The sequence below is a fragment of the Pongo abelii genome, chromosome 9, assembly GCF_028885655.2.
Source record: "Pongo abelii isolate AG06213 chromosome 9, NHGRI_mPonAbe1-v2.0_pri, whole genome shotgun sequence".
NCBI classification, from domain to species: domain Eukaryota; kingdom Metazoa; phylum Chordata; class Mammalia; order Primates; family Hominidae; genus Pongo; species Pongo abelii.
The window spans coordinates 123,214,243-123,227,202 of NC_071994.2; the positions used below are offsets into that span (position 1 = coordinate 123,214,243).

The following is a 12,960-nucleotide window of genomic DNA, read 5'->3' on the forward strand; positions in this document are numbered from 1 at the left end:
GGGCTGGACACTTCACTGCATACTGGGTTTAAGCCTGCCATTTCTCGCTGTGTGGTCCTACTCTTGAGTAGGTCACTTAACTTCTCTGGGGCTCAGCTTCATTTTCTATAACTTGGGATGATAATAATAACGGTTCTGCTTACTTCAGGGGGACAGAAGATTGGCATGGTGGCATTATGATGATGGTGTCCATCATAATCCTTACTACTGACGGGCCCTGGGTCACGGCAGGGGGACTGCAAGGTGGTGGTGAGTGCATCTTCCTCATTCAAGCTCTCGCCTTGGATTTCTTCAGTCTCCGGCTTGAGGGCTGGAGGAGGAGGTGTCCAGGCTGTGTCTACCCGGGTTCTCTGCATCCCACACTCCCCAAGTGCCTCTCTGTGACTGGCTGCTTAGCACAGCTCCCCGCAGGCTGGACAAGCTCTGGGTGGGAGCTGTGGGTGGATGGGCGCCAGGAGCCACAGAGGGGGTTCCTGTGTGCGGGTTCATGGGACCGTGAGTGGCTGTGCAGGCAGAGGCTTCCATTGCTCCAAAATAGCTCGCAGTGGTGGTGGGGACAAACCGGTACATGCAGCCCAGGGTGGGCTGCTGGTGAGTGTTGCCAGGGAAACCATGGCTGCAGGAGCCCCCAGCCCTTTGCCTCTTCGCCTTGGAGACAGTGAGTTGGAGGCAGCAAGTCTGACGGAACAGGCAGCCCCCACCACGGGCTTCAGGGAAAACACAGCATCCGCAGCGGCCCATGACTGGGAGCGGGAGCAGCCTTGGGATCAATTTTCCGATTACAAAACCATGTTCAAATGTCAATTCCTTGTCTCCTGCATGTGGGTTTCTCCCCCTCCATTTCATCAGTCCAGCCCCCTCCTCCCTCCTGTTCCTGGCTTGCATTTCACCTTAGCACAACACTGGTCTTTGAAGAATGAAATTTGGCAGCCATTGAGTGCCTAATATGACCTCATCCTATCTGGTGTTTTCAGGAAAGGGTGCCTCCCCAAAGGGGGTGGGGAAAGGCCCACAGGGCAAGCGGCCGGGAAACCCAGCTGTAGTGCCTGTGGGTGCTCCAGAGTTAAAAGAGTCCTCCTGCTTATGTGCAGGGGTGGGGGCTCCTCTCCTCAGTCTGCCCCCAACCCCAGCTCCCTACCATCTCTAGGGAAGACCACTAGCACAGGCCAACGCTGGTACTTTCCAGAAAACTCTTCAAAGTTCCCTCAGTACCAACACATGGGCTCCCTTCCAGTCATTCTGGGGTGCTGGGAGGTCACTGGTTAAAAGCAGGCTGAGAGGGCGCTGTTGAGCCCACCTCACCAGTGGGGGCAGGTCTTCCCCACAGTGCCCAGGACACATGGCTGCCTTAGGAAGGACAGGCTTCCCCCGTGTTCCTGTTCCAAAGCCTTTTCCAGGCCCACCAGCCCTTCTCACTGCGCCCCAAGTCCCTGCTGTGGACGGACATCCAGGCTCGTCAGAGAAGGGGAGAGGAGCTCAGCAGCTCTTCAAAATGCTCCCCGAGGCTGGCCAAGGAAGAGTGACCTGCCCCTTACATTGATCTTTTCCCATTTCCCAGGCTGTGTGACCGCATTGATCTAGAAATGCTAGTTCTTGCTTTGTCTGTTGACCAACAGTCATTGGCTATTTCTCCAGATAAGTGGAGAGTTGAGAGCTATAGACCCTTAGAACTCACCAACTTGCAAGAACTGGTTCCTGCCATCATCATGCCCCACCCACCACCTCCTCCATCCCTGCCTCCCGCCTCAGTTCAGCCCCTCATCACACTAACATGTCCATGCCCCTTCCCCCGCCTACCCTGGGTACCAGGTTGTCAGCTAGCCCAGCCTACCCACTTGCCCCGCCCCACCCACCCTTGCCATCTGTCTGTCTGCCTGGCTGTCTGACTTGTCTCTTGCCTGTTTGATGTTCAAGCTATCGACTGTGACAATCATATCTGATCATTAATAATGCAATAATGGAATAGTGACTAGAGAGACACTTGGATAATCAGCTAGCACAGCCTCATTAGTGGCGCAGAACAATCACAGCGATGTAATAACAGATCCCAGGAAATTTCAATTAAACCTGGAACTTTGTTAGGGTTTCATTTTATTTTCAGCATGGCAATGGATAGCGTAATTGCAATCAACTAAAGCCAATGCAAATCTCTTCCAAAAGAGACCCCTTCCCCTGGGTATGCAAAGGAATTAAGTCTCGCTCTTCTTTAGCTCCTGCCCATCTTAATTCTGAGCCATTTAATGAACTCATTCTCTGCCCTGAAGAATGTTCCAATTGAGTCTCTGGCTTCACTTAACAACAGGATCATCCTGGCTTCTGGCCTTGTGTTAGAGATGAAGATGCTGAGAATTAGCCTCTACAGAGGGCTCAGTGTGTGCTGTTCACTGTGCTGGGCTCTTTACGTGGGTTATCTCATTTAAACCTCACTACCACTTAATGAGGCAGTGATTAATATTATCATCATTGAACCAGCAAGGTCAGCAAGTCTCAAAGAAGTTGAGAAACATCTTCTGGGTAACAACTCCTGCAAATATCAGTGGTGCAGCCAGAACGAAACCAGACCTGCCCAAGTGTGAAGGCCATGACTGCTGCCTTCCTCTCACTCTCTCTCTTCTCTGTCTTCTCTCCTGTCCTCCTCCTCTCTGTCTCTCTCTCTCTCACTCTCTCTCTCTTTCACTCTCTCCCCTCACCCCCTACCCCTGTCTGTTTCTTTTCTCTTTCTGATTAGGGACTGAATGAGCCTTGAGAATGCTGAAGGGGGATGGGGTAAACCAAGTCCTGTACAGCCCAGGCATCTCATGTCAGGACCTTGGTCTCCAGCCTAGGGTGGGCTGGTGGGGAGATTTTTAAAGAACAGCATCCCTGAATCTTGCCCCCAAATCAGACCACCTAATCAGAATCTCTGGGGACGGGGCCCAGTCAAATGTATTGTTTCAAGGCTCCCTAGGTTGTTTTAAAGCACACTGTGCATAAAACCTTGCCCAGAGCGTCTCTACTTTACTGAGGGGACATGGATAGTGGGGATCAGCCAAGCCCTGAGCTCCTGGCTCTGCGTGGGAAACTGAATCAAAGCCAGGCTCTTTCAGAAGCTTTCATTGGTGACTCCCCCCTCGGTGACCTGTGGTCGGGCTTCCATCTCTTCATTCCTGCAGTGAGGATCAGACTGGGCAGCCTTTGGCTCTGGAAGCCTGCAGCTTGATCAGCAGCTTCCCAGAATGGGCAGCACCTTGTCTCAGTTACATGAACTGCTGGGGGAGATAATTCTGGGGCAGGAGTACCTTTTCAGATCCCCTTCAATCTCTGTTTCTCTAAAGTTAAATCACATTATTTCATTCTTGCCTCTAAATTAACTCATTTTCTTTACTTAAATGCTTTTTAAAACAGAATTTTACATCATTATCGTATATAGAAAGCCTATCCCCTGTCACAAATGGAAAGTAGCCGCAAAAATTGGACCATCTAAATCCATCTCCTCCGCCACCAGGGACGTGCAGAGTGCGCTGGCTCCGAGCATCTCACCCAGTCAGCTCCCGCATTCCTCGAGCGCGAGCCTGACGGTGAATCATGTCTGGTGGTGCGTAGGCCCACACCACTCACTCGGTGGGAGGGGACCCACGGAAGGTCTAAGCCTTGAGGGTGAACCTGTCGTTTCCGCCTTATTGCTGGGGGATCTTGGCCTTCTAACAGGACTAAAGGTCTATGTTTGTAGCATTGCCCTCTGCAGAACCTCAGTTTTGGTACCTACAAAATGACCGTCATGAAACTTAGGCACAACCTGGACTTCCCTGTGCTACGAGTTTGACTTCTACATTCTTAGCTCTTAACATTGCAGGGAGCAGTAGCAGAACTGACCTAGGGGAAGAAGAAAAATCAGGTGATTTTGTGGGGTGATTGGCGGGACTTTAGGAAGGTGTTTGTATGGTTGACCCTTGAACAATGCAGGGGTTAAGGGGCTGTGCTGACTCCCCACCATGATCGAAAATCTGCGTATAATTTTGCCTTCCCCAGAACTTAACTACTAATAGCCTACTGTTGACCTGCATCCTTACTGAAAACATAAACAGTCAACTAACACACATTTTATATGTTATATGTATTATGTACTGTATTCTTATAATAAAGCAAGCTAGAGAAAAGAGAATGTTATTTGAAAATCATAAGGAGGAAAAAATATATTTACTATTCATTACGTGGAAGTGGATCCTCATAAAGGTCTTTATCCTTGTCTTCTTCGTGTTGAGTAGGCTGGTGGGCAAGAGGAGGGGTTGGCTGCTGCCTCCTGGGTGGCAGAGGCTAAAGAAAATTCACATACAAGTGGACTCGCACAGTTCAAATCTGTGTTGTTCAAGGGTCAACTGTACTAAAAAACAGCATCCTCTACAAACTCACAGGAGATGTCTGATCTGCCACCACTGACAATTTAGAGTTCTGGGTTTCAGGACTGCTTAGCCTATTTGGGCCTTACTTCCTCTTCTGCAAGCACTTGTTGCTATGAACTCTCGTTACACCTCAGCTGGATACTAAAGAAAAATGGCCCAGACCTATCCTCATAGAGCTCCACTCCAGCCATGTGGTAGACACATAAACAAAGGTGTATACTGGGCCGGGCATGGTGGCTCATGCCTAGAATCCCAGTACTCTGGGAGGCCAAGGCAGGAAGATTACTTGAGTCCAGGAATTTGAGAGAAGCCTGGGCAATATAGTGAGACCCCATCTCTACAAAAAATTAAAACAAAAAAAAAATTAGTGGGGCATGGCAGCATGTGTCTATAGTTCCAGCTGAGATGGAAGGATCCTTTGGGCACAGGAGATCAAGGCTGCAGTGAGCCATGATCATGCCGCTGCACTCCAGTCTGGGCAACAGAGCCAGATCCTATGTCAAAAAAACCAAAACTCCAGAGGTATATGCTACACTTTGCTCAGTGCTCACTCCAACAGGGGCTGAGACCAAGGCAGGCAGGCAGGAAGGAAGGGATTCAACACATGCTCCCTCCCTGAGCTCTCTTCTCTTGTCCTTCAATCCAAATAGTACCCACATTTACCTAGCATAAAATGTTAGCACTTGGTCTTGTCTGTTTAGGTATACATTTTGAGTGGCAGGTTGTCTTCAGGTTAAGAGCATAGGCTTTGGGGCTGGCCCTGGCTTAAGATTTGTGTTACTCATGGCAAAGTATGAACCTATCACAGCTTCAGTTTCCTTATGTGCAAAATAGGGACCCTAAGAGAACTATGTGAGATGCTGTCTTCAAAGTGCCCAGCAAAATACGCTATGAAGTTAGCCCTCCAACTTGTAGTTGTTGAAGTTTTTGTTTGTTTCTCTCTTTAGCAGAAATTTTAGGTTTGAAATGGGACACTCCTGGATACAAATACTGGATTCACACCTTGCTATGTATTCAACCTTGAGCTTGACTTCTTTGAGCCTTCTGTTCTCATCTATAAAGAGGGGTGATCATAGTGGCCTCTCAGACAAGCATACAAATGCAAGGTCCCTAATGCTGTCACCTCTATCCACTGTCTTGGTCTGCGGGAGAAGGCCACATGCCCCATCAGCACAAAGTGAGCCTAGACCGAAGGCTCAGGGTCCACCAGCATGCTCCAAGATCCAGAGTGTTCCCATTCCCATTTACTCTGCCCCACACCCAGCCCAGGGCAGCCCTTTTTAGGTGTTCCTGTAAGCATAATAGATCCCTTGCCCAATGTGCATGGCAAGTCAATACACCAAGTACATCAGGTTGCAACAGAGAAAGACGTTTAATGACAGGGCTGCCACACAAGGAAACGGGAGGAAGCCTCAAATCCATCTCCCAGAGGAGTTTGGGGCTTGGGATTTTAGGAGTTTTGGGGTGGCCCGAAGTGTGGAGATTGTTGATTGGTCAAGGAGTCCAGGGTGAAGTTCTGGGACAGGGAGATGAAGAAACTGTGTTCTCATACTGATTCCATTCCTCTATGGGGGTCTTCAAACTTGTTAGTATCATCTGTTTTGCTGGAATTCAGGATCTGAGAAACATTTTAAGCAATTTTTAAACAGGAACCTTATGATTCTAATGTCAAAGATCTTGTCTATCTTAAACAAAAGCCTTATAGCTCTAACATCAGAAATCTCATCTATAGGAACATTAGGGATGGAAACGGCCAGTATCTAGTCCTACCGTGTCTGTCAGTTACAAGGAAGTGGGTCAAAGTGCAGCCTGTTTAATGCCTAATTACAGCCATATTTCTGCCCAGAATTCTTGTTAACCCTGTGAGGACAGCTTTACTTTTGCTTTTTGATGATCACTTTCATTACTCTGAGCCCCACGTCACTGAAATAACAGAATCCATCCTTTACTGCTAGATCAAGGCTGACCACCCACTGTGGACAACATTGCCACTGACCATGACAGGGGCTTGCAGAGTCCAGGGAGGAGGAGGCAGCCTCGTCAGATGAGATCAGCATGAAAGGCTATGGGAGGGAGGTAGAAAGAGAACGAATATGCTCTCCCTTCTCCTTTTCTCAATCCGATCCCATCTTTACTCATCTGAATGCTTGTCAGCTCCTGAAAACTCTTCCTGGGGCAGCTGCAGCACCGAGGAGAGACCAGAACTTCTCCTAGAAGACAGGTGTTTGAATTCTGTTTCTGCCATTGTCCAGCAAACTTGGACCCCCTGCCTCAGAGTCGCCTCACCTATAAGGGGGACAATGAAGTCTTTGTGAAGAATAAATGAGAAGTTTACAGATGTTCAAGCTTCTCCCCTTCTTATCCTCTTCCCTTGTACCCACAGCTTCTCAGAAGCTGCAAGCTTTTTTACCTCCCACCTCTGAGCCACCTCTGCCTCCCAAACAAGCAAGGGTAGCCCTCATCGCTACCCACCTGCATGATACAAAGCCCATATTTTCAAGTGCCATGAGCTCCTGAAACATCAAGACACTGACAATGAAATTAACATCCCTCATCTGTGCCCAGGCCAGCACAGGTCTGAAGGCCCCTTTCCTTGATGATGAGAGAAGGGGAAGATGATTGATTCCTGCCCAAGAAGGCTTACATTAGAGCAAATGAATGGACCTGATACCGACCTCAGAAAGACTCACCCCTCTGCCTTGGGCTCCTGGGCCAGCAGATGCCCCTCTCCTGACCCCACTAGAGTCACTGTTTCTCTTGCCTGGCATTTCTGGCCAGACATCGGCCAGTCCCGAGTCCACTTTGCTGCACCCCACACTTGATGCAAACAGGAGCCTGTTTGAAGCAAAAATCCTTCAGCAATTACCTGTAGAAATGGGATGGAGAGTGCTGGGAACAGAAAGAGGAATTTATTTATTTGTTCTCGATGCTTTGAGTTAGTTTTCAAATTGTCCTTCTGTAGATAAAGGCATCTCTCCAGCAGCTCAGCCCCAGATCGCAGCAGCTAATCTGCATCCGGTGGATCAAAATAGCCTCCAAACCAGATGGAGGCCCAGGCCACACCAGGAAACCAGAACCGGTCCTGAGTGCTGAGAGTGGGGATTTAAATAGACTCACGTGAAGCGTTTTTGGGATTTTCTGGGACAAAGGCGGGGACAACAGGGATTTCCAGGACTAGGAAGATGCAGGAGGGAAAAGAGAGGCCGACGTTTAAAAAGGGAAGAGAGTTCACTCTGGCATTTCCTCTATCATTTTCTTCAAAGCAGAAAGTGGGAATAATTTCCCAGGGGTCAAGGTCTTCACATGTCTGCAGTGCTCAGAGGAGAGAACAAAGGTCTTGTATGTTTCCCAGAGACAAATGATGTTGTGGAAAAGGCATAGGCCCTGCAGCAAGACCTGGTTATGCATTACCCATGATAATGATGAGACAATTTGTTCCATTGAGCCTCAGCTTCCTGGTCTGCAAATTGGGATTATGATATTCACCTCCCAGGGTTTTGGTGAGGATTAAGACAAGAAATGTGAGGCACTCAGCCTACCCTATTCCTAGCACTTTCAGAACTGAACAAATGTTGGTTCCCTATCCCCACACCCCTTCCCAGCGGCCCTTCTTTGGGGAAGGGTGTTTGGGGAGCAGTAGTAGATCTCTGCCTAATTTAAGAGTAAGGGTTCAGTCTGAGTCTTTTTACAATCTCGACACAAACTCCTCTCTCCACCTGCCTGTCCCATCCCTGGAGCTGCAGGGTGGTTTCAAGCTGAAAACTGGGATGCTTGCCTTCAGATGTAGGTCCGCTAGGGGAAAGAGGCCACGTCTGTTTTGCTCAACATTGTGTCCCCAGGGTCAGGCACAGTGCCTGGCACCCAATCAGCACTCAGTAAACATCTGCTGATGGAATGACTGGGCAAGCGAGTGACTCCACCAACCCCTCCCTGTGATTGGAGGAGAAGAACGAAGTGTGGGCAAGAGCCCAGACTCTGACTGCAGCCAGCAATGAAGCTTTGGAGCAAGGGAAGAGACTGTTACTTTGCATTATAGGAACCGGGGAAAATGCTCCCATCCAGCAGCTTCTCCAGCCCCAGACCTGTCTGAGTCCCTGGTTTAGGGGTCACTCAGAAAAGACAACAAGCCAGCCTGCCCTGTCTCATCCTGTTTCCTCCAATGTTAACCTGCTGTCTTCAGTGAAACCACAGGCCCTGCATGTTCAGGGGGAAGCTCCTCCACCTCTAGGGCCACCTCCACCTCACACAGCCTAGGCACCCAGTGGGTAGGGATGAGGGGGCGGTCAGCACCTGCAACCGTGGCTTGTTGCCAGGCCCACTTGTCCCCTGGCCTCTAATAGTCCCCTGGAGCGTTGCCTCTTCAGCTCTTCCTCTTAGTCCTCAGGATAAGGGAGTGAAAGAAGGAAGGAGTGGGGGTACTCTACACCTTTAATTTCCCTAGAAAGTCCTTGCATCTAAGTGCTCACATTCATGTGAGTTGGGGGCAATGAGAGAGAACAAATGGGAAGTGAAGGCAGATCGGAGCTCAGGAGGAGAAAGTTCAGGGTCGGGGGCTGGGGGCAAGAGGACAGCTGCATCCTCCCTCCTGGCACCGTCTCAGGTCACCCTCACCTGTGGAGGACAGACGTTGTTGGCCTGAGACGCAGCGCCAACCCCATCCAGGTGTGCTCTGCTTTACCTCCATCTCCAGATCAGGCAGAGGGAAGGGAAGCTGGAAAAACCAACAGCCTTGATTAGTGTAAATTTCATGTTCTACTTTGTGCTTCAGGGTCTGTATTGTCCAAAATTTTTCCAATGAGGCTCTTTGAAAAGGAAGAACAAAAATCTAGAGGAAACGCTCTGGTTGAAACAGGCTGCCTGTCACACTTAATCTCTGAGTTGGGAATGGTTCTGATGATCAGATGTTAGTACGCACTCTGGTAACGCTATGGTATGGGGTCTGCCTTCCTCACTGGAGTGGGAGCTCCTTGAGGGTGGGGAGAGAGGCTTAGGAAGCTCTGCATCTTCAGTGCCCAGCACAAGGCCTGGCAGGTATCTGGTGGGAGGGCAGGCAGGAAAATGGCGGGAGCGGGGTGGGAGCAGGTGCAGTATCCCCATATGGTTCCTGCTGGCCCTGGGGAGGGCCCCAAAACCCAGTTCCTGGAGGTAGGGGACCAAAAGGCAGCCTGAGGTCTGCCCTTCCTGCTGCCCTGCCCAGGTCCAGCCTGAGCACTCCTGGCAGCAGGCTGCCTTCAAGGTCCCAGCCTGGCCTCCTGCTCACATGTTTATCCACCAGGCCAGTCCCCTGGGACAGCCGGGACTTAATGAACCGCCGAGTTGCCAAGGCTGCCTTTGATCCCAGCACTTCAGCAGAGGAAATCGATACCCTTAATGGAGAAAATCTAGGTTGTGATGTAGAGATTTGGGATGGGTCATGTGACCATGTGACTGCCTGCCCACCTGCTGTGGAAAATGCTGAGTGGGCCCAGCAGGAGTCTGCACCTCCTAAGGCCCATCTCCCGAGACTGAGCCCTGCCTGGGAGCCAAGAGGGGTAGTCAGGACCTCAGGGCACTCCCAGGCCAGGACAGGGTTAGGGTCAGAGATCAGACAGAAATGCTAGAAAGGAGAGCCCATCAGTGCAGCCAGAAGGGTTTAAGGTGCACTGGGGAAGGGAGAGAGGACTGAAGAGAGGAAGACGGGAAGGGGCTGATTGGCAGCTAGAAAGTGAGGAAGAGCCACAGGGCGGACACTGACATTGAATGGCCCAGGGACAGGAGCAGCTGGTGACATTCAAGAACCAGTGAGCTTCAGCTCAGTGCTGTGGCTTCAGCAGATTCCACGCAGATGAGCAATGAGCCCGGGAAGCCCACGTGAAGCCAGTGAGGAGTTGGAAATGGATGGAATTGCCGTAGGGGGCACGTTGGGTTCCTCCGGATCATCAGGGTGGGAAGAACCTGAGAGAAGGCAGTCGTGGCCGAGGGCATCCCCGCGTGGTCCTGTCTCGCTCACTCTCCCAGCGCCTGGCTCACCACCCTCGGCTGATGCGTTCTGTCAAATGTTCCCCTTCCAAGGGCAGATTAAGTTATGAACTCAGTCAATACTTGCATCGGCACCAGCTGGCTCTGTTTCATCAGGCACTGTGTTCCTGTCTCGTGGGCTTAGTGTCTCCCCATTCCCTCCTCCCTGGCGCTCAGCATGGTGGTGACCAGATCTGCAAATAGCTCCGTGGTTCCACGGCACACCTAGCAGCAGGCTGTCTGCGTGGCTAGCCTCCTCCCCACAGGGCCCTCTCTATGGGGCACCGTTGGTTCCAGGCTCCTTGGAGGCCGACACAGTGTGGGCTTCTCAACGTGAGGCCTCCCTGTGGCTCGGGCTGGGGCACAGCTGCTCAGCACTCACAAGTCTCCTGGTTCCCAGGTTAGACCCAAAGTTCTGGTTCCCAGGTTAGACCCGAAGAGCCCACATGGGGGAGGGAGCCTTGATTGCTGCATAGTGGAAGGAGCCCACACAGCCTGCGCTCTGGTCTTCTCTCTGCCTGACTCTTGCCCTGGCCTTGGCCTCCCAGGTCCTGGGTTTCCTTATCTAGAAAGTACAGGGTGATAATCCTTGTCCTGCTCACCTCACAGGACACAGTAGAAAACTTGAATGAGAACGCGGATGTGAAGTACTCCCTCAGGTACCAGATATACCCAATGATTTGTTTCATATGGACACACTTTGCCTGGCTTCTTATTCAAATGGCACCACACTGGAGATCCTTCCAGGCCCAGAATGACCCTGGATGCTTTGTGAGAGGCACCCTTTGACCTGGGGGCATTTATGGGGCAGGGTGGGGCAGAGCAAAGTCGCACTGTATCACAAACACAAAGAAATGTATGAAATTGCTCTGAGGGTGGAGTTTGATGGCCCTAGTCTGGAAAAACAGATGCTCCAGTTCTGCAGTGAGTCCCCAGGATTGCAGGCACCGGGCCCCTGGTTGGAGGTTGGTGTCACAGCCAGGGGGGTAAGATGTAAAGACAGCCAGTGGGGGCTGGTAATGTGCTCAGTGTCCTTGGCCCTATTGGGCATAAGGTCAGAGAACAGGGTCCTTCTGTCTCTCCTCATGCTCTCAGATGATTGGGGCTGGCACCCTTATAGTCTATAGGTATCCTCAAGCCAGGGCCACAGTTCCAACCAGGAACACCCAGGTGGAGCCCCACTGGTGCTTTGCAGGCGAGGCCAGCTCTCACACCTGGGAGAGGCGACGTGAGAGCTCAGTGTTCTGGCACACCCCTAACACCACCACCTGAACAAGTCTGGGTATGCAAATGAACTCCTTCCTTCATGGTTTTGTCCTATTCTAATCCACAGCTCAGCCCTGGCTAATCAGCAGGAACCATTGCCCCCCTGTGGGGGCAGGGACAAGGCAGGTGTTCTGAGCCTGGGAGCCAGGGCCAGGGCAGGGCTCTGACGTTGGGAAGGGATGCCAGCCAAGGGGGTTCATGCCAATGGAACTTTGCAGAGGCAAGTCTTGGCAGGACTATTTGCTCAAGAGCCTGGAACAAGCAGTCCCAGCCTCCTCCCCAACTCAAACCCAGGAAAGAGCTCCCTTGGGATTTCTAACCAATTCCCAATCCTTGTCCCTTCTGGGGACCTGGAGCCCAGGGCAAAGCAATGGCCAGGGAGCAGAGCTTCATACAGCACCCTCACAGCAGATGTCCCCACGGTGGCAAAGGCAACCTCCATGGCTTCCATTTAACCTCTCTGGACCCTCACCCTAGCTATGGCCAAGGAATCTGCTTTTCCAATATTGCAAGGAGAAGGCAGCAGGGTTTCTGAAGATGCTATTTTCCCACATTTAACCCCCAGAATCAGAATAGGCCCATGGCAAAAGTGGGGACAGCAACTTGGGAGTCATAGCCACACCAACGCTGGCAGGATCTTTTGGCTCATCCATGCACACCCATCATGTGCCCAAGAGCTCACGGCTGGCAGGGACAGGGCCAGACCCCAAAGAGAGCCCAGCATGTCTCTGGCCTTCTCCCCAGTGAAGACCCCTCTTCCTACCTCTCCCTTGGGTCCTGGGATGAGATCTACAAAGACTGAGGGGTCGAGGGCTAAGACAGACTCTCGACATGACTTTCAGAGGAGTGGAAAGCTCCTCTCCCATTCTTCCAAAACTGGTGACTGCGGCAAGACTAGCAGAGGCGCCAGCTGGAGCTGCCCAAGTCATATTCCCATTGAGTTGTGATGTCACAGAGGCCAGAGGAAATGCTGGCCTCCAGTCAGAACTAATCTGCTACTTAGAGCCTATAACCTTGCACAAGTTATAGAATCTCTCTAACCCTCAGTTTCCTCATCTGGAAAATGGGCATGCTATATCTACTACTCAGATTCATTGTGAGAACAAACAATAGCCCACATATAGAGCATGCAGCAAGGTGTGTGGCTCTTTATAGGCACCCACCACTGTTCTCTTTTCCTCTTTACTCCTCTCCTTTCCCTTCTGGACTTCAGTCCAGAAATGCTCTCTATTGTGTCTATGACCACTATGTCCAATCACCAAGTCACTTTCAATATGTCTAGTGACACAATGGAGCAACACACACACTCTGCACAACA

The 12,960-nt window shown here is 51.0% G+C and overlaps 1 long non-coding RNA gene across 5 annotated transcripts; it reads right to left on the reverse strand.

Moving 5' to 3' along the window:
- Nucleotides 1-5,732: 5,732 nt before the first annotated feature.
- Nucleotides 5,733-12,687, reverse strand: LOC129048997 (uncharacterized). 5 transcript variants are annotated; one of them, XR_008511693.1, is made up of 6 exons: nt 12,406-12,642; nt 8,991-9,090; nt 7,070-7,268; nt 6,852-6,971; nt 6,376-6,665; nt 5,733-5,997 (listed from the first exon to the last, which is right to left on the reverse strand). It is a non-coding gene; the product is annotated as an uncharacterized LOC129048997 (long non-coding RNA). The 5 variants fall into 5 exon arrangements; XR_008511694.1 differs by lacking the exon at nt 6,852-6,971 and having other exon boundaries at nt 12,406-12,687; XR_008511699.2 differs by lacking the exon at nt 6,852-6,971 and having other exon boundaries at nt 6,376-6,589; nt 12,406-12,587.
- Nucleotides 12,688-12,960: the final 273 nt, after the last annotated feature.